Genomic DNA, 19,980 nt, shown 5'->3' on the forward strand with positions numbered 1-19,980 from the left:
AAAACTCTGCAGTAAAGGGTTTGGGTGTGTCAGGGTTAGTGTCAGTCTGGTCTTGCAAGCGTGCAGAGCAGGAGGCTCTGCAGAGCTCCACCAGTGTGAGGCAGCACAGGCAAGCGGAGCCAAACAGCCAAGGTAGCTGAAAGGCCTGGCACCCACAGCGTACATGGTGGTGCAGTCACCCATGGCAAACTGTCTCAGAGGTAGACTGTCCTGTGCCCGGCTGTGATCTGGAGGTGGACTGGTGTGTTTATTGGCTGCAGTCTGGAGGATATGTTTCCCAGCTGCGATCCGGAAGATACTGTGTGCTGTGTATTTTTTGGAGTTGAGCATTAAAGAGAATTTGCTTTGAACTTTGCTAGTTCACTGCCTCATAACTGCACAGTGTGAATACCGCTGCATTATATTGCTTGAAGTAGAAAATTTTAGAGGTTTCATTGCAATAGTGATGAATACATTATGCACATGCCAGTATTTAGGAATTTGATCCCAAAAATTTAATTTATGCCTATATTTTTCTCATTTCACTAGCTATTTATTGCTAATGCATCACACACAAAGCAGATTATTAAAATATTTAAACACAGGTTATAATGTAACAAAATAGGTAAAAAGCCAAGGGGTTGAATACTTTACTGTAGATTGGGTAGGGGACTTAGGTGAGATGGAGCAAACATGATGAGTTCAGTTTTGTCAACACTGAGTTTTAGGAAGCAAAAGGAGGAGTATATTGCTTGAAAAGTGAATTAATCAATTAATATGATTTTCATGCCCAAACGTCAACCCCTTGCTTAATATTGACACTTGTGTATCTATTAACATTTTTTAGAAATATTTACCATTAGTTTCGTTAACTCTTCCTCATAGTCATTTGTCTGTTTTTGCTGTTTGTTTTTTTTTCTTGTCTCTCTCTTTTGTTTCCGATGGTGACGTTTGCACCCTCTCCTTTTCCGCTGTCATATTCTTGTAATGTTGTGTCCATATCTGGAAGGAATATGGTTAGCAATCAATTGGGAAAATAACCCAGTGTTTTTGTTTTTCAATCTCACATTGTTTAAGGAAGCAGTAATATGGGATGATAGCAGAACGTAGAGATTGGGTCGAGGGATGGTTTGATTCTGGCATGTTTGAAAGCAGAAGGTTTGGTACCAAAAGTTAACAATAGGTTGAAGAGAAGGGAAGAGATAAGTGTGGTGTTGAGGTTGGGTAGGAGGTGGGATGGGATGGGGTCAAGTGCACAATTGGTAAGGTGCAATTTGGAGCGAAGATGAGTAAGCTCTTCTACACTGATGGTGTGCATTAAGGTTACGATGGAAGAGCAGTGGTCTATTATTCATAGGGGTTGTGGTGGTTGAGCTGTTAAGACTAGTTCAGACTTATATTTTAAATTTGCGGTAAAGTCTTATGCAGACATGGGAGGTTGGATGGGGCAGTGGTGGACAGAAGAGTAACTTAAAGGTGTTTAATTACTGTTTGGGGTTGTGGAATAAGTAAGATAAGAGGGTTGTGAAGTTGTCCTGGTTAGCAGAGGTGAGGACCAACTTGAATGTGAAAGTTACTTGTTTGAATATGGTGCACTTGTCTAGAAAGTGAATTTTCTTCCATCGCTACTATGTAGCTCTGGATGATTGCCAAAGCTTTTTGCCAGGGTTGTCTATTGATCCATCACACTCCTCTATGTATGATAAGGGCAACGGAGTCAATATCTCATGACAGTCTGGCTTTGTAGAAAACAGTGGCACTGTCTGTGTCATGGACTGAGGGGTGCCAGTGGGGATGTTGAAGTCACCCATGATGATGGTGGGAATGTCAGCAGAGAGAAAAAGTGTAGAAACCAGGTGGAGTAGTGGTCAATTATGGCAATGGACACACCTGGAGGATAGAGGAAGAGAAGATATGGACAGAGGACACTTCAAAAGAAGGGAAAATAATGAAGGGTAGAGGTGCAATTTGGTTGAATGTGCAGTTGTTAGAAAGGAGAAGACCTACTCCTTCCCCATGTTTTTTGCCAGGGTGAGGATTGTGGGTGAAATAAAGGCCACTGTAACACAGTGCAGCAGGTGAGTCTTTGTTGGAGGATGTCAGCCATGTTTTGATGAGGCCCAGGAAAAATAAAGAGCAAGAGGTTGTCAATGACATGGAGCTTATTGTAGCTAGAACAGGCATTCCAAAACACTCCAGAGAAATGGAGCTTTGAGTGAGGGTCAAAAGACTGGTGTCACAACTCTGTTGCTGGGTGTCCCGGGATCAGGGGCTCGTTCCCTGTCCCTAACACTAGGGGCGCTCTAGCTCACCCTGTTCCCAGATTACTTTTGATGGTGAAAATGCATGGGCCGCGTACCTTGCCTTAGCTTCTCAATCCGCAATCAGTCTGTACCTTTCCCCCAACCAAGGAAGAGGGGAGTAGGGATATACTGTAATGCACCAACCAAACTAACCAGGTAATACAAACAGGGATACCAATACCAATCATACAAATATACTCACACAAACAACAGCGGTAAACACTGGGAAATGGAGGATGGTGTAAAACCAAAGTAGGAGAAGGAGAGAGTTATTTTTTTGAGTATGTACATATTTTCCATTTAGTGCAGTGTTTCATGAAATGTATTGGCAACGTTATCATATATGTACACATTTATCATTAATGTAGGGTGCCATGTCTGGGCCTGTTAGTATGCACTTTCTCCTAGTTTGTCATTGTGATATTTTCCTTTCCCTGTTGTCTCACTTAATGACAGTGTGTAGTAGCAGTTTCTCACTTTTATAGTGTGCTCGGTAGATAGCAGTAATAGCTGATTGCCAGCTACAAAAGAAATTAGCATTATGAGACTGTATCTTTTATTCATGGCATTCCTTAGGCTATCGTTGTGTGGCTGTGTCCGTTCGGTTAGCTTATGCGGCCCCTCTGTCCTGACACGTCGGATGGGGCGGAGCTGGGCGGCCGGCAGCGCAGTCCCGCGATGATGTCTGTCTCCATGGCGACGCGTCACCCTAGGCGGCGCTTCCCCTTCCCTCTCCTGACGTGCTGGAGGGGGGAGTGACGAGGCTGCGGGCGGACATGCTCCATGGTGGCAGTACACGCCAGACTGCTCACACCTGTAAGGTATCTATTTGGCACATTAGTGTTATTTAAGGACACACAGTCATGATAGCCACATTCCTCACTCCCTGGGACAAAGCTAGAGCGAAACGCGCATCGCGGATTGCTGCCTCACAAGGTTGTATGCTTTCTATATGCACTCTGCACTTTACTTTTAAGTCAGTTAACCTGGCTGGCCTGGGATTGTAGGCGCTATGTTTACTCTGTCAGCATTAGGATTTTTTTGCTGTATATTATCTCTGCCTGTTTAGTTGCCACTTGGCTATACATTTGGGCTAATATTCACATTGGTATTATATAGCGCTTGGTTGGCGCAGGACTTTTTTAGCGCTGTCTGTGACTATACTTCACTTGTATCTGCCACTATCTTAACTAAACATGTTGACACTTTATTATACTATATGCAAACTCTATAGTGGTTACTTATTATTTATACTGTGTTCTGGGTGTATCTATGTATACTATTGGGTACTGTATCGTCATTACCATTATTACTGTATTACCCTCATGATATATCCGCTAGGGTATGTGCACTTATACTTTATCTTGTGGCAGGGTATATATGCAGATTGTATATAGTATATTGTATAGGAGCTACATATCATCTTTGTTCTAGCCATCATTTGATATACTTGTTATCTGGCTATATGTCATATTTGTCTATGATGAATACTTTCAATATGGCTACATGTATATATTTACCTTGTTAGGCATATTGGACATGTGTCTCTTTTTAGTGTTTTTATTCTGTTTGCCATTGTGCAGTAATAAAGGCTGAATATTGTTATGGCTTAACTTCATGTGTCGTGTTTGATGTAGTTAACAAACATTGGTAGCTCTTACCGTCTGCTCATTTCTGGCACATTTCTGGTATATTTCTGCTGTGCAGTTAAAAACCTGCACTTTATTACTTTGTGAAGCTGCACACACAGAATACGTCATAGACCTAGTGCCAGTAGCATAGCTAAAGGGGGTTGGGGGGGTCAGAGGGTGCAGTGGCCCCTGGCAGCATGCTCTTAGGGGATCCACCTGAATGATAGGATAATGTTAACTGTATTGGCATGCTCAGAGTAGGGAGACACGATCTCCAGCACCAGGCCCCCCAACTGTCATTACAAGTTCAACTTTATCTGCTGGTTGCCAGTTGAAAGAAATGATGACAGAGGGAGTATGGGGAATGAGGAGAAAAGGTGAGTACTGTATTTTTTTATGGGGAGAGCATAATACTGTATAGAGGCCTATGAGGAGTGCATTATACTATATAGAGGACTATGGGGAGTGTATTACACTATGCATATGGAGCGCCCCACAGGGCCTTAGGTTACTCGGTATTAGGCCTGTCAGGTTCTTTAAAGGGGATGTCACGGTGGCAGTGACCCGGTCCATGGTCCTGGGCATCCAGTAAAAAAATAGAGGAAAATTATGTGGTGTTTGGTCGTGACGCCACCCGTGGTGTTCGGCAAAGGGCATCCGACTCTGTGGTTTTGGTCCACTGGGGCTGTTGGTGATGCAGCAAAGATGGTTCAGCTCCCCACAGGTAGAGTGGGTCCCAGGGCAAATATATTTGATTGATCAGATGGTGGTGAAAATTGGGGTGCAGAGGAAAAGTGAAGGACACAGAGAGGTACTGTTTTCTTTACTTTTACTTGAACGTAAATGCAATCTGGGGTATCACATACAGATGATAGATTGAGACCGGCTTGCCTGGAGGCATTCAGTGGAACCACTGTTATGAGTTCATTTTCTGGTCTACCAGTTGTGAGTTCTCCTTCCAGGCTCCCTCTCGTGGTAACAGGAGGTAGTGAGGCTGATTTATTCAGTAGAGATTTGCCACCTGATAAGGAGGATGACGATTGGATCTCAGGAATCTCAGACTGGATTTAAGACAGCCAACGCCCTATTCTGGTGCTGGTGATTCCTTCTGGCTTGTCAAGTCTTGGTTCTCAGCTCTGTTCCAGTCAGCTCAAGCTAAGTTTTTCTGCTAATATTCACAATTGATTTTGTTGGTCTATTCAGTTTTTTGTGTGGTCAGCCAGCCCCGGCTGGGGCTGTGCTGAATTTCCACTCTTACTTATCTGTATTTGCAAATTTGCTTTTTGTTCCTTATTAGATTGGCCTCTTTTTGCTCTGCCTCAGAATATTTCAGAGTGCTGATATAGAGGGAGAAGTCTAGTGACTTCAGGGTTAATTTTGTTATCAGAAGTGTTGGACATTATTTTTGTAGGGTTTTTGGCAGACTGCAGACAGTGTCTTTCCTTTCCTATCCTTTCAGATTCAAAGCTGCTCCAGAATCAACAAAAGCCTTAGTGGAAAACGTGGATAAGGAGCAGATCAGAGTAATTGCCAAAAGGAACTTAGGTTGTACCATGCCCACAGCAAATGTGTGTGCAAAACGTTTCTCTCATTTATGGCAGACAGAAATAGTATGAGAGGCGTCTCCACAGAAAAAACACAGCTTATTACGCCTTCCAAACTCCTGACATTGCGCCCTAGACAAAACCCCATCACATTGCATAGGTTCAGATGTTTGTTCAAAAGGTGGCAGCGCCTCCCTTGTAGTTTTGCGTTCACGTAAACGCCGATCAACTTGAATGGCTAATGACATAGAATCATCCAGACCAGAGGGAACAGGAAATCCCACCATAACATCTTTTACTTAAACCCTTCCGAAAGAGAGCTGCCAATGCACTATCATTCCATGTAGTAAGGACCGCCCACTTTCAGGAATTTTTGACAGTATAACTCTGCAGAATCCTGTCCCTGGTTTACTGCCAACAGGGTTCTCTCAGCTTGATCAACAGCATTAGGTTCACCATACAACAACCCCAAGGCTTGAAAAAATGCATCCACATTAGTCAGAATAGGATTTTCAGGTGTCAGAGAAAAGACCCAATCCTGGGGATCGCCGAGCAGCAAGGAGATGAAAATTTTAATCTGCTGCGCAGAGCTCCCCGATGAGTTAGGCTTCAAAGCAAGAAATAATTTACAATTATTTTTAAAATTCAGAAATTTAGACCGATCCCCAGAAAACACATCAGGAGTAGGGATCTTAGGTTCAGCAGCATGTGACTGAATGAGGTAGGTGGAAATTCCCTGCACTTCAGCAGCAAGTTGCTCCACACGATCAGACAATTGCTTAATCTCCATTAGGGAAAAAAAATCCTCCTACGGCCCCAGAGAAAAAGAGGAAAAAAATACATAAAAAAAAAAATAAAATTCTGACACTTTTTTTTTTTTAACAACTTTTTCCTTCTTTTGAGTACCCTAGAATCTGCGGTATGGCTGGTGATTCTGTTATGAATGGGTCACCATGGAGGAAAAACCAAAACAAGCTAAGCCCCAGAAAAACCAGAGAGGTTGGTAACTATGCAGATTGCAGATCCCTGATCCTAGCCACACAACTAGCAGCAGCGGTGGAGCGTACCTACGATTAACCTAGACGCCTCGTCACGGCCGGAGGACTAAATAAGCCTAAAGCAAGAAAAGAGGAAAACTAACTGCCCCAGAGCAGACCCCAAAGAAATAGACAGCTCCCACACATGTTTTGATGGTGAAACAAGATGAAAACACAAACACAGGCAGGAAAATAGGCTGAGCAAACGATGGGGCCCAAACTAACTAGAAAGGAGAGGAAAGGAAAGACACTGTCTGCATTCTGCCCAAAACCCTACAAAATAATGTCTAACACTTCTGATAACAAAATTAACCCTGAAGTCCCTAGACTTTTCCCACTATATTGGCACTCTGAAATATTCTGAGGCAGAGCAAAAAGAGGCCAATCTAATAAGGAACAAAAAGCAAATTTGCAAATACAGATAAGTAAGAGTGGAAATTCAGCACAGCCCCAGCCGGGGCTGGCTGACCACAAAAAAAACTGAACAGAACAACAAAATCAAGTGTGAACATTAGCAGAGAAACTTAGCTTGAGCTGACTGGAACAGAGCTGAGAACCAAGACCTGACAAGCAGAAGTAATCACCAGCACCAGAGTAGGGCGTCAGCTGTCTTAATTCCAATCTGAGATTCCTGAGGTCCAATCGTCATCCTCATTATCAGGTGGCAGATCTCTACTGATTAAATCAGCCTCACTACCTCCTGTTACCACGAGAGGGAGCCTGGAAGGAGAACTCACAACTGGTAGACCAGAAAATGAACTCAACACCCGGGCTCTTGGTCTGCTGCCATGCCTTCAGGTGTTCAGTGGGGCAAGGAACTTGCAGTCCCCTGCACTCCAGATTTGGCTGTCAGGGTGTAAACTCCTGCCCAGCCAAGGACTCTGGCATCCCTTTTATCAGCAATACGCAATTTTAGTTCCCTAGAGCTCCTTGTCTCTGTTCCTGTCCCTTCCCTCTCCACAGACCAACTCCCACTGTCTCAAACTATCTTATCATGAGCTCCAACTGCTCCCATTTCCATAACAACTCTCTTGTTTACTCTTTCAGCTGTCTTCCTACTGACTCACTATCCCCACCTGCTGGCCAGAATTTATAAGGAAGCTCTCCTTTCTGGCCTGCAGTAGGAATTGTCATGTACACTGTGTTACCTTGCATGGGAACCCCACTCCTGCCTCCAGGCATGGCATCACCCCTTAGAGGGAGGCAATGTCACTATGGCAACCAGACTCTGGGGTGCCACACCTAGGCCTATAGGGAGTGCATTTTACTATATAGAGGCTTATGTGGAGTGTATTATACTATATAAAGGCCTATGGGGAGTGCATTATACTATATATTGGTATATGGTGAGTGCATTATACTATATGGGGGCTTATGGGAAGTGCATTATGCTATATGGAGGCCTATGGGCAGGGCATTATACTATATGGAGGCCTATGGGAAGTGCAATATACTATATAGAGGCCTGTGAAGAGTGCATTATACTATATGGAGGCCTAGGGGTAGTGCATTATACTTTATTGAGGACTATGAGGAGTGCACTATATTATATGAGGGCTTATGAGGAGTGCAATATACTATATGGAGGCTTATGGGGAGGGCATTATACTAGATGGAGACCTATGGGAAATGCACTATACTATATAGAGGCCTATGGGGAGTACATTATACTATATGGAGGCCTATAGGAAATGCATTCTACTTTATAGAGGACTGTTGGGAGTGCATTATACAATATAGAGGCATATGGGGAGTGCATTGCACTATATGGAGGCCTATGGGGAGTACACTATACTAAATTATACTATACTATATGGAAGCTATTTAGGGGGGCATCATACAGTGAGGGGGTCATCATACATACAGCGTGGGTGTTATTGTGGGGTCTTTGTACAGTGTGGGGGCCATTATACAGTGTTGGGGCCATCAAACAGTTTGGGAGATACTAAGGGGTCAGTATACTGTGTGGGGGTACTATAAAGTGTGGGAATATTATATTGTGCATAGGTGAGCAGAATACTGTCTAGAGGGGAGATGTGCAGGGTGGAGACTCGGGACTTTATTAAATGTTAAGTGGGCACATATTATAGGGGAAATCAGGTTATTGTGACTGTCAAAGGGGCACACGGAGGATATTATTACCATTATTAGTTTCTAAGGGGAAAACTGTGGGCACTGTTTTCTAGGGCACTTGCACAGGGCATTAATATATTTTGCATACAGTGCCACCGAGTAGGTGCAGTAATAGGGACACAGACAGCAGCAGCTCAACATTGGGGTATCAGCAGGATAAGGAATTTGTGCAGGTTGGAAATAGATGGTGACGATGCTGGAAATGTGAGAAGTCATATATATCTTTGTTGTAATCTCTGTGGTCCTGGCTGGAAGAAGTTGTCATGTTGGTCTGGACAAGATGGAAAAGACGGGAAAGTTAATAACTCCGCCAAAAAGATCACCAGCTGTAAGTCATTATCTGTAACTATACTGTAATCTCTTACATGTTCTGCAGCACTGGTATCTACCACTATATGGTCACCATATGGCAGTAATATCAGTGTTGGTCTTTGTATAGAGATTTTTTTTTTAGTAACAGTGCTGTCATCTGCTGATGTTCTCCTACATGTACTCTTATGGCGCACCACCAAAGTTGTAATCAGAATTACCTGGTTAGGGGCCCACTCAGAAGTTTATGTTCCCTGAACCAAAACCCCAGCTACGCCTGTGCATAGTTCTCTAAATGTATACACATTTAATTACACGTGATAGATACCAGGTGTGAGCAGGAGTGAGGATCCACAGAGTGACTGGCCACACAATCAAAGAAGTGGGTAAATCAAGAGACAGGAGTTAATAAGGAAAGTTTGTTAGTTGCACTGCAGGAGATGGAAACAGGAGACATACCAAAAATAGACAGATATAGGTGTGATTTGTAATCAATGGATGTGATAGATATTCTAACTTTTTCTCTGTTGCAGAGTTAGCATAACTTAGAATGTTGAGCCTTGTATATGTTAGGCGTCGGATTCCTGCAGCTGCACAGCAGGAATCCAGAGCCATACATCCAGCGGTCTCCCATTCCTTTCCGACCACTCCAGGGCCTGCACAGCAATCTCAGCGATCCAGGCACCCTGCTTAGACCAGCTCTCTGGGTCTGGATGTAGCTGCCACCTCTTGACAGCAATGGTAGCACAACCTGCTTTGCAGGAAACCACTCCAGAGGCTAAGTCCTCTCGCCGCGCTACTGGGCATGCCCACGAGACGATCTCCCAGTGGAGATCGGGGGTCACGTGCTCAGGTCCTTCTCCTGATCTGATTGGCCAATCTCAGAGGTCTGGAAGGTCCCGGAAGCGCATGGCTATAAAAGGCCCGCATGGCCCTTCGGCCATGCGCTAGTATTGACTATACTTGCTATGTGTGAATGGTGACGGATGTATGATTATGGTGACTGACTCATAATAAAACTCCTTCCCTCTGATATTACGCATGTGGATAGGGAATTAGAGTTATAGTCAGCGCCAGTCAGTGGCAATCCATATGCCACAGTGCATACCGCACCGCTACACTAGCGTCCGATAGTGTGATGCCTCATGGCACTGTTGTACAGTTGCAGTAGTTACCGCCGCGCTGCAGTTAGCAGCACTTACCGGCGTCCGCGGTAGCGACGCTGCACGCACGGTAGGTCAAGACGGACGCTGACCTCAGCCTTGGGCCGTGTCCTGTGACCATATACCATGTGTGCATGCCAGCTGAGACCTGTGAAGCTAACAGGCTCGGCGTGTATGCTTTATTTGTACTAAAGCGCCTCTGTGAGTTTAACAGAGCCCGCTCTGCGCACCTCGGGTGACGTTTAACCTGAGCGCAGTATACCGCCATATAGCGAGTCTGCCATTACTCAGCAACGGTCGTTACACCTACTGCACGGTGGACCCCGGGCGGCGAACGCACTTCCTATTATTTATATTTAGTGCGTTCCGCCGTCCCTAACAGTATAACCCAGCCCACACCACAGATTAGCAGCTCTCTGTGTACATTCTAGTGACAAAAAAATACTATTCAGTGCTGGGGGCCTGGTTGGACTAGGAGGCACTAGTCAGTTGTCCTGTAACAATAATCTCCTGATGATAAAATCCTGATTGTATCAAAACAGCAAAACACTGCCCAGTACCTGACAAATCACTGAAATCCCCTACATCATGTTGCTCTGAGATTACATAACAGTAACCTGCTGACAGATTCCCGTTAAGTCTCACAAACAATTTTTTCACAAATTACAAATCCTTGCAAAATAAAAAAACCTTGTTGCATTCTCCTATACTAAGTACCGGCGTCAGCACCTGGGCAAGCGTCGGGGCCCTGAGCAGGGGTGGGGGCAACTCGCCATCGGGGACACTGATATGCTATGGGAGCCCAGTGCCATTGCCCATGAGTGCCCCCCCCGCTTGCTCAGAACCCCGATACTTACAATACTTAACTTTCCCCGTCCTCCTCTGCAGTGTCTTCCATGTCTTTTGACTCTGACATTTCAGGTCAGAGGGTGCAATGATATCACGTCTGTGCACCCTCTGCCTGAACAGTCACAGTGCAGAGAGCCGGAAGACGCCAACATTGAGGAGACCGGAGCAGAGCACCGGCCAGCGAGGAGAGGTGAGGATTTCAGGTCTTTTATGTTTGAAGCATTATATGGGGCCTGGCATATACTGGAGCATCATATGGGGTCCATCATATACTGTATGGATTATATACTTAATTTTTTGTATATATCAAAATAGAGGAACAAAAAATAATTAAAGTGACAAACTATTTTTTAAAATGTTGAAATTTCTTAATTCAATATTAAAAAAATGTTTTTAAGAAAACAGGAAAAAGTGGTACTGGAAAAATGGAGGTTGTAAATGAGGTCCACGATTAACTTTTTATGGCAACATATCTGTCAAAACTCAATTCACAGCAAGATGATATTTTCAAAATCAAAGAACAAAGCTTTATCTCAGTCCAAAATATAAATGCCAATAAAGTGCTTATGTGCTATAATTATTCTCTAATTTATAACATAAACCAATTTTTAAAGTGCCTAGTGCCAAGGGAATACCATTTCTCACAAAGATTATATATCAATATATTAAAAATTGAAAAATAAATAACAATTGCTATTACATAAACTGGCCACCAGATGATGCTAAAGCTTCCAAATACAATATCTCATTCCAACAGTTCATAACTGGATAAAGTTTTTTATGTTCATAAAATGCAGACCTTTAAAAAGCAGGCATCCTTTTTAGAACATATTAATATTAAATCTGCCATATACCCATCAAAAAGAGCATTAATTTACCACTCAGGTATCTAATATTGCCTTTTATAATAGCAGAGGAAATGGCAGAAAGAAATAGGAAAGGACATTGTCCAGCATAAAAATGGTGTGTATTAAACACATGAAATGCAAATAAATACCTGTGTGCCGTGAGCATATATATTCGGACAGCAGCACTCAATTTCCCTTGGCACTTTAAAACTTGGTTTATGATATAAATTAGAGAATACTTATAGCACATAAGCACTTTTTTGGCATTTATATTTTTGATTGAGATAAAGCTTCGTTCTTTGATTTTGAAAATATCATCTTGCTGTGAATTGAGTTTTGACAGATATATTGCCATAAAAAAAAATTAATTGTGGACCTCAATTACAACCTCAATTTTTCCATTACCTTTTTTTCCTGTTTTCTTAAAAAAAAAAAAAAAATTAATAATGAATTAATAAATTTCAACATTTTAAAAATAGTTTTTGTTACTTTAATTATTTTTTGTTTCTCTATTTTGAGGTATACAAAAAATTAAGTATATAAGTCTTGTCAAGAAAGTGCAGCCCACGATCTATGGGCAATTATCTAATGACTTGTTTGTATTGGTATACTGTATGGAGCATTATATGGGGGCTCATTATGTATGGAGCAATATTTAGGACTCGTTATGTATGGAGCAATATATGGAGCCCAACATATACTGTATGAAGCAGTATAAGGGGCCCATTATGTATGGAGCATTATATGGGGTCCACTAGGCATAGAGCTCAATCTGTATGGAGCATTATATGGGGTCCATTATACTGTATGGAGCACTATATGGGGCTCATTATACTGTATGGAGCATTATATGGAGTCCACTATTCTGTATGAAGTAATACATGGGGCTCATTATTCTATATGGGGCACATTATACTGTATGGAGCGCTAAATGGGGAACATTATTGTGTATGGAGCATTATATGGGGCCCATAATACTGTATGGAGCATTATATGGAGTCCATTATTCTGTATGAAGCAATACATGGGGCTCATTATTCTATATGGGGCACATTATACTGTATGGAGCATTATATGGGGCCCATAATACTGTATGGAGGACTATAATGTTGCGATTCTAAGCTAAAGATATCACTCATGTAAAGTAAAAAGAAAGTGAAATCTTTGGCATTGTATATCTATATTTCTCTGCCATATCTGTGCATCATGAATTGTGGTTTGTGTTAAAAGGCCACTGAGACTCTTTTGCCCGATGCCGACAAAAACCTGGAGCCAGCCCTGCCTACACTAGAAGCTGAGCTTCCCTGCAGCCTGCAATGTGCTGAACTCATCAGAATTCCCTATATCTAATCAGGCGGAGCTGGTTGGCAGAGATGATGCTGGCATTGGTCTCTGACTCTGCTCTTTCTTTCCCTCCTCCCCTGTGTCTTCGCAGCACTGACAGGTGAGGATTTGCAGCCATATTGCCTTTGTTCCAGGAAGAAATAGTGGCTTTGGCCATTTTTCTGCAGCATTGTAAGTAGGAATCCCCAATAAGTCAATTAAGTGTAGTTAAGGGCAGTTTTTCTAAGCTGTGGGATAGTGGAATGAATTGCACCTTACAGTGCTAATGGGCTATACAATCACTCAGCTTAATATCAGACCACACCTCTGTAAAAAGATTATATCAATCAATTGCATAACAAGAAAATACTTAAAAATAAAACTTGGCTCCTCCAAAATGCAATTTACCTGTAGAGATAATGGTAATCATAAGAAAATTAGCATTTAAATCATGTCTGGCAGGCTTACGGAGTCATTGCTTCCAGTGATTGGGGTGGGACTGTAACAGTAATTGCTCATCACACAGAGTGTGCTGTAGTCACGCCTCTTCATGTTGATTGACAGCCAGCTCTGCAGCCTGTGTGTGCAGAGCAAGCTGCCAAGCAATGTACAGTGATTACAGCACACTTTCTGTATAGTGAGTGGTGGCTGTAAGGTACGTTCCCTTGGATGAGCGTTTGCTGTGACTCTGGGTACTTTTTTTCTGCGGCAAAAACACAGCATCTTACAGTTCCAGCAAAGTGTACGGGATTTATAGAGATCTCACGCCCACTGTGCTTTTATTTTACTTAGTGTAAAGTGACCTGCGGTGCGGGTTTCAAATCCGCAGCGTGTCAATTTTTCCTGCTTTATGTGCTGATTTTCCTCATAGAATTGCATTATATGTGGAAAATTCCCAGGTAAAAATCGTACATGAGTTTTTAGTGTGTTTCCGTGGCGGAAATGCATAAAAAACGCATGTAATCTGCTCTTAAGTTTATCAATAAAGTCCTGTCAAAGCCAAATATCCAGCAAAGTATCAAAAACAAAGCAGCCTTATTTAAAGACCCAAAAAATGCAGCATCAAAAACTGGAAAAAACACATGGTAAAAAAATAAGGGAAAGTGCCCAAGATCTGCAAAAACAGAGTTTTGGACTCAGTTTACCTGCGCTGCATCTAAAATGGTGGGTTCTTGGTTGCAAGCACAGTGGATGGGATTTATAGAAATCTCATGGCCACTGTGCTCCTATTTACCGCTGCGTGAACTCACCCTCTATGCAGGTTTACAAGCCGCAGCATGGTAATTTTGTATTGCAGAGATGCTAGTCTCCCCAACAGAAATTTCCTCAATAGAATTTATTGGAGGAGGTAAATCCACATGGTTAATTGACCACATGCAGATTTACCTGCAATGTGTGATTGAATGCGGCAAAAATAGGCTGCATCCAAAACACTGCTAATTCCTGATCATGGGCACGTACCCTAAGGCTATGTGCACACGTTGCAGAATTACCACTGAAATTTCCGTGGGAATTCCGCAACTCCCTGCCACGGGAAATACACTAGAATTCCGCATGCATAAGGCTACTTTCACACTTGCGTCTTTTTGCGCTGCGCACCGTGCGCAGTGCGAACGCACATAAAAACGCATCATGCATTTGTGTGCTTTTTTTGCGGGTTTGGGTGCGTTTTAAAAAAAAAAACATGCGTTTTTTGCGCATACGTGCGCACCCATAGACTATAATGGGTATTTGGCTGTAAAAAAAACGCATTGCGTGCGCATGCGTTTTTTTGGGGAAAGTTGGACGCACAAAAAATGCAACAGGATGCATTTTGTGCGCCCGAGCGCACACTACAAAAAAACGCATGTGTATGCGCACCCATGTAAATGATAGGGAAAAAACGCATGCTTTTATTGCGCTAAAAAATAGCGCAAAAAATGCCAGTGTGAAACCAGCCTAATTCCTGCAATAAACTAGCATTTTACAAGCGTAATTAGCTTGCAGAATACTAACATTTTCCAAGCAATCTGTAGCATCGCTTGGAAAACTGATTGACAGGATGGTCACACTCGTCAAACATAGTGTTTGACAAGTGTGACAACTTTTTACTATTGAGGCCGCCTATGCAGCATCAGCAGTAAAAAGATATAAAGTTAAAAATAAAAAAAAAACTTTAAAAAATCGCGTTATAATCTCACCTTCCGACGTCCCCATAGCGTCCCTAGGCCTCAGCGATGCTCCCAGCGAGTCCTGTTCTCAGCGATGCCTTGCCACAATGACCTTTGATGACGTAGCGGTCTCGCAAGATGTTACGTCATCTCGGGTCATTGTCGCAAGGCATCACTGGGACCGGAAGATGCCGGGAGCATCGCTGAGGCCTGGGGACGCAGCGGGAGCCGCCGGAAGGTGAGAATATCACCATTTTTTATTTTAATTCTTTTTTTACAGTGATATGGCACCCAGGGCCTGGAGAAGAATCTCCTCTCCTCCAGACCCTGGATGCCATCTGCTTATTTTCCGCTTACTTTGCGCATGGTGGGCACAGCTACATGCGGAAAGTAAGTGGAACAATGCATTCCTATGTGTGCAGAATCGCCGCGCAGCATTAGCACAGCATGTGCGGAATGCCATTGAATACAATGGGTTGCTTATTTTATGCGTTTTTGGCAGTGTTTTCGAAAAAACGTGGCAAAAACGCATAAAATCCTCGGGAATTCCGGACGTGTGCGCATAGCCTCATAGGTGCAGATATTCTGCAGAGTCAAAAAAAAACAACAGAAAAAAGGCAGCACCACTTACCTGCCCAGAGCTTAGAACAAACGCACTGCAGGGTTCAGCCAGCCCATATAGCAAAGATGTTGACAACACAGGTGCAAAATACTAAATAGACAGCCACTCACTACCTTCCCATTCATGGAGGGGGTGACTGCTTAGTATACATGTGCACAATAAAGGCCTGTATAGGGAGCTGTTCACATAAAGGAAATGCATAGTGTCTGGTTCTCAGCCTATTAGTCGTGCCCCTACTATTCGATTAGGTGGGCTGGCCAGCGCTCTCTCAATGCATCCCAGTGTGAACACCCCTGTATACAAGACTAAACGTGCTGGGATTGTGCATTTAGGGCAAAATATCGACCAATAACTCAGTATTTTTATGTATTTTGTGCACTATATTTTTCAGGGTGTAGCCAAGCTCAGCACGTTTAGTCTTGTATACAGGGGTGTTCACACTGGGCTGCATGGAGAGAGTGCTGGACAGCCCACCTAAGGCCAGGTTCACAAAGCGTTAATGCAGTCCGTTCAACGCATAGCGTTGATGGACTGCGTTAACGCTACTCCCTAACGCGATCGCGTTATGTGATCATGCTAGCGCAGCCTCTCCATCTGCGCTAGCAGTGACGGACACCCGAACGCTGCAGACCGCGTCTGAGGGTCCATCACAGAATGACGACACATCGCTAGCGCATGCCACTTATGACATGCTTTAGCGATGCGCTCAGTAATGGCAGCGTATGGCAGCATTAACGGATGCGTTACATTGCGTTAATGCCGCGGAGTAATGCAATCCGTTGAACGGACTGCATAACGCAATGTGAACCCAGCCTAATCTAATAGTAGGGGCGTGACTGGTAGGCTGAGAACCAGACACTACGCATTTCCTCTGTGTGAACAGCGTCCTATACAGGCCTGTATTGTGCACATGTATACTAAGCAGTCACCCCCTCCAGGAATGGGTAGATGGTGAGTGGCTGTCTATTTAGTATTTTGCACCTGTGTTGCCAACATCTTGCTATATGGGCTGGCTGCACCCTGCAGTGCATTTCTTCATATACCTGGGCAGGTAAGCAGTGCTGTCTTTTTTCTGCTGTGTTATTTTTAATATTTGGAGGATTTTAGTTCTCTTTTGTGGCTTTGCTATAAGTTTAAAATCCAAAAAATCACCAAAATGTCATCATATAAATGTAGCCTCACAACTCGCTGTATGGCCCAAATGACTCAGTGTCTGCAGAGAAAAAAATGTAAATTTCTCCTTGTAGCAGCTGCTCCAGTAAACCTTCCAGACATGATTTAAATACAGATTACAACTATATCTGCAGGTAAATAGTGTTTTTGGAGGTGACATGTTCCATTTAATATGGTATTTCTAATTTAAACATTAATTTTGTTTCTGCAACGAGTCCTGCAAGCTTAGGAAGCGTTTTATTTTCACATTAATGACCCTGAACTAAAGGGCCTGTCACACTAAGCGATATCGCTATAATGTCACTGGTTTTGTGACGTAGCAGCGATATTGCTAGCGATATCACTATGTGTGATACTTACCTCCAACCGCTGGTTATTGCTGATCGCACGAGAACGTCCTGGACCGTTTCTCGTCGGCCACTTCCTGCTGTGGAGACGAGCGACGCGTGTACGCGGGCGGGAGGACGTCAGGATCGCCTCGTCTGACAGGTAAGTAGCGACCCCCGACCCCTGCTATGTCGCTGGTGATATCTGCCTGTGTGGCAGCTCACTAGCGACCACTTAGCGATGTACCAGCGATCCTGACCACGTCATATCGCTGGTCGGGATCACTGGTACATCACTAAGCGTGACAGTACCTTAACTTGTATTTGGATCAATTATAGTCACAATTTACAATGTGTCAAAGATTCACAGCTGGGGGAAGGGGGGTCACATAGATGTCACCGCTGCCACTAATTGTCAAAATACACAACTGGGGGGGGATCATGCAGATGTCACCGCTGCCACTAATTGTCAAAATACACAACCGGGGGGGGTACGCATGTAAGGAGGTGAAGTACAGGAACAGCCAGGGGAGGGCTGCCTCCTCTGCTCCATGCCCAGAACCATTGATAAACTGTGTCCTGATCCCCGTGTGAAGCCTATGTCCAGAGCAAAAGCTGCAGCTGTAGAGGAGACAGCAGCACGTGCTGAGAGATCTAAGGCTGGAGTCACACTAACCTGCGCAAAATACGGTCAGTATTTTACATGCGTAATACGGATCAATGACCACTAAATAGTGGTCCGTAGGTCATCCGTAAGCAAGGTGAGGTCGCGTATTTTGCGCATGTGTGTATCCGTATGCAATCCGTATGGCGAGATTTTCTCGCAGCCTTGCAAAATGGACATTTAACGGTTTTGAGGCCTGCAAACAATTTAAATCATTAGCCTGCACCCTATTTAGACACTCAGAAACAGGTGGCTGCCTACATTCTGTACATTTCTCACCTTGCTTTCACGAGGTGTGTTGGTGTTCTTTGTGCAGCATGGCCGAGGGTCTGACATTCAATACAACCGAGCAGGTTCTCTTTACCTGGCTTTTGTCACGGCGCTTTGGCCAACCATATCCTGTGATAGTGGATCCGCGGAGGAGGAGACGCATGTGGGTACATCCACTTTTGAGGCAACGACTCACAAGAGGTCATTTTCACCGCCTCTATTCGTCTCTGCGGGAGCATCCGGACAAATTTTACCAGTACTGTCGAATGAGCATTTCCACATTTGATCGCCTCTTGGAGACAGTGCGCCCTGGGATCACCTTTCAGGACACTAGGATGCGCAAAGCCATATCTGCAGAGGAGCGACTTCTACTCACAATACGGTATGTACTACACGACCACATTCTCTATGTTCATAATGTGTGTGTTAATTTATGTATTTTGGCCTTCTTGGACAAAGTTTAATACCCTCATCTTACTCAAAATATGTTTCACCTGACACAGCAGAATGTTACATCTAATATGTACTGCATATCACTTAGTCATTGTGCCACCAAATGTGTGTGTTGTTCTCTCTCATTTCCTACCAAGTTTGGTCGGCATGTAACTGATTTTTTTTTACTTTAGCCATTCTAAACTGTACTATTTCTGTTGTTCTACAGCTTCCTGTCCACTGGCCTGTCTTATGCCGCCCTCCACCATGAATTTCTCATTGGAAAGTCAACCATTTCAGGCATAGTGAGGTCTACATGTGCAGAAATCTGGACAAGACTCCATCAGGTGGTCCTACCTGAGCCCAGGATGGAAGACTGGTTAAGGATTTCAAGGGACTTTGAGGAGGACTGCCAGTTTCCAAATTGTATTGGGGCCCTGGATGGCAAACATATCAGGGTGCGTAAGCCGCCGAACTCAGGCTCCCAATTCTTCAATTATAAGCAATACTTTTCTGTTGTATTGTTGGCTCTGGTAGACCCTCAATACAAGTTTATAATTGTTGACATTGGGGCCTATGGAAGGACGGGAGACTCTAGAGTCTTCAATACTTCCATAATGGGTCGGCGGCTACGCAGCAACCAGTTGGATCTACCACCACCACGCCAGCTACCAGGCTCCACCGAACAATCAGTCCCTTATGTCCTTTTGGCAGATGAGGCCTTTCAGTTATCACGTAATGTCATGAGGCCATATCCCCGGCGCAACCTTGACCACAGGCGCAGAATTTTTAACTTGCGCCTATCACGTGCTAGGCGACTGGTGGAGTGTTCCTTTGGGATTCTTTGTGCCAAATGGCGGGTACTCCAGTCTGCCATTCAGTTGAGTGAGCAAAATGTGAATGAAGTTGTCAAAGCCTGTGTTGTTCTGCATAACTTCACCAGGATATATGATTGTTCCTCCTCTGATGGTGTTGTGCGTAGGCCGGACAATGTGTGCAGGGTGAGACCACCTATCATCCCTCAACGTAGACCGCTCTCTGGCCTCAAAGTGCGTGATATATTCACGAATTACTTTATCTCACCTGAGGGGGCAACTTCTTGGCAAGAGAATGCTGTGTCTATGTTATAATTTTCTTTTTTTCAAAGTGTGTCTAAATATATATTCCTCAAGCCTTTTTATGATTCTATGAGTGTTTCTTTGCATTGGTTGGTGTCTGTTAGTA

The 19,980-nt window shown here is 43.7% G+C and overlaps 1 protein-coding gene across 3 annotated transcripts in view; it reads left to right on the forward strand.

Moving 5' to 3' along the window:
* The first annotated feature begins 13,173 nt into the window (after positions 1-13,173).
* PLA2G4C (phospholipase A2 group IVC) overlaps positions 13,174-19,980 on the forward strand; it is a 153,137-nt gene continuing 146,330 nt past the window's right edge. The window contains exon 1 of one of the 3 annotated variants that reach the window (XM_073554748.1): positions 13,174-13,240. The gene's annotated coding sequence lies outside the window, so the exon portion shown is untranslated. Of the gene's footprint in view, positions 13,312-16,902; positions 16,943-19,980 lie in introns of those variants that run through there. The other 2 variants (XM_073554747.1, XM_073554749.1) reach the window with 2 other exon arrangements.

Source organism: Dendrobates tinctorius, unplaced genomic scaffold (genome assembly GCF_039654945.1).
Source record: "Dendrobates tinctorius isolate UK_male_01 unplaced genomic scaffold, ASM3965494v1 ptg000213l, whole genome shotgun sequence".
NCBI classification, from domain to species: domain Eukaryota; kingdom Metazoa; phylum Chordata; class Amphibia; order Anura; family Dendrobatidae; genus Dendrobates; species Dendrobates tinctorius.